The sequence below is a fragment of the Eulemur rufifrons genome, chromosome 30 (genome assembly GCF_041146395.1).
Source record: "Eulemur rufifrons isolate Redbay chromosome 30, OSU_ERuf_1, whole genome shotgun sequence".
Lineage (NCBI taxonomy): Eukaryota > Metazoa > Chordata > Mammalia > Primates > Lemuridae > Eulemur > Eulemur rufifrons.
The window spans coordinates 125,387,712-125,388,738 of NC_091012.1; the positions used below are offsets into that span (position 1 = coordinate 125,387,712).

The window sequence follows — 1,027 nt, forward strand, 5'->3', positions numbered from 1 at the left end:
GTGGTCCATGGGTAGATACAGATTCCAATGGCAGCCCCCCAGAGGACAGAGTGACTCTCCTTCCAAGTTGGGTCTTGGTGCTGAAACCAATCAAGTGGTCACTCTCTGCCACCTCATGGCCTCATTGTACTTTCCTGTTATCTGGCCTTGGTCAGGACCATGCAGTGATTTTAAAAATGTTGAACTCCATACAGAAAGGATTGGAATCTTGGACTGTTATTTCTAAGAGACTTCTCTGCTTCTGTGTATATTCCTGGCTGTGAATTGATACATGGTTTGAGGAGCTGGGAACACTTGTCCAGAGAGCATTACCAATGTCTGTATTGGGTGGTGGGGGAACAGTTGACTCAAATCCACTGGCTCAGGCCCCGATTTAGTCAAGGTGTTTCATTATCAAAATGCAACACTGGCCTGTGGGTCAAAAGTCTTTTTTTATTATTAGTAATATATAGTAGATTTTGCTGCCTGCTTACACTTCTTATGAGTGAATTGGTGGTATATATATTTTTTTCTTTTCATGTCAGATGGGTAATGTGCTGGCATCATAACAAGGTTTGAGAGAGGCCTTATCTCACACATGAGTATGAAAACCCAATCATCTCACTTGCGACTACAAAAGGATCTAGTGGTGCATTTTGAGGACAAAGATCCAAGGTCATTTTTATTCCTTCATTCCCAAATGTGACACCTTTCATATTTCAAGTTTGTAGGGCAAAAAGACCTATGTCCATCATTGAGAATATTTGCTGAGTGGTTTTGGGATGGGATCCCTCATAGGCTGACTTGGAGATGAGATATGGCTGCCAGTATTTTATTTGGGAGGTGATTCCAGGAAGCGCTGGCAGAGGAGGTAGGAAATGGGACAGGTAAGGGAAGGAAGCCAACGTAGGCACACTGTTGATAGGGTTATTCTCATGGGTGCATGACCCTCAGTCCTATTATGGACTTCTGGGATATTGTGTACAACATGCTTCAGAGTTGTCCCACCTAAGTGGGGAGGAAGTTGGGGTATGACTCCATCCACTCC

General features: G+C 43.8%; 1 non-coding gene across 1 annotated transcript; it reads right to left on the reverse strand.

The window, feature by feature from the left end:
- Positions 1-518: 518 nt before the first annotated feature.
- LOC138379381 (small nucleolar RNA U13) lies at positions 519-622 on the reverse strand. The gene has a single exon (XR_011232141.1). It is a non-coding gene; the product is annotated as a small nucleolar RNA U13 (small nucleolar RNA).
- Positions 623-1,027: the final 405 nt, after the last annotated feature.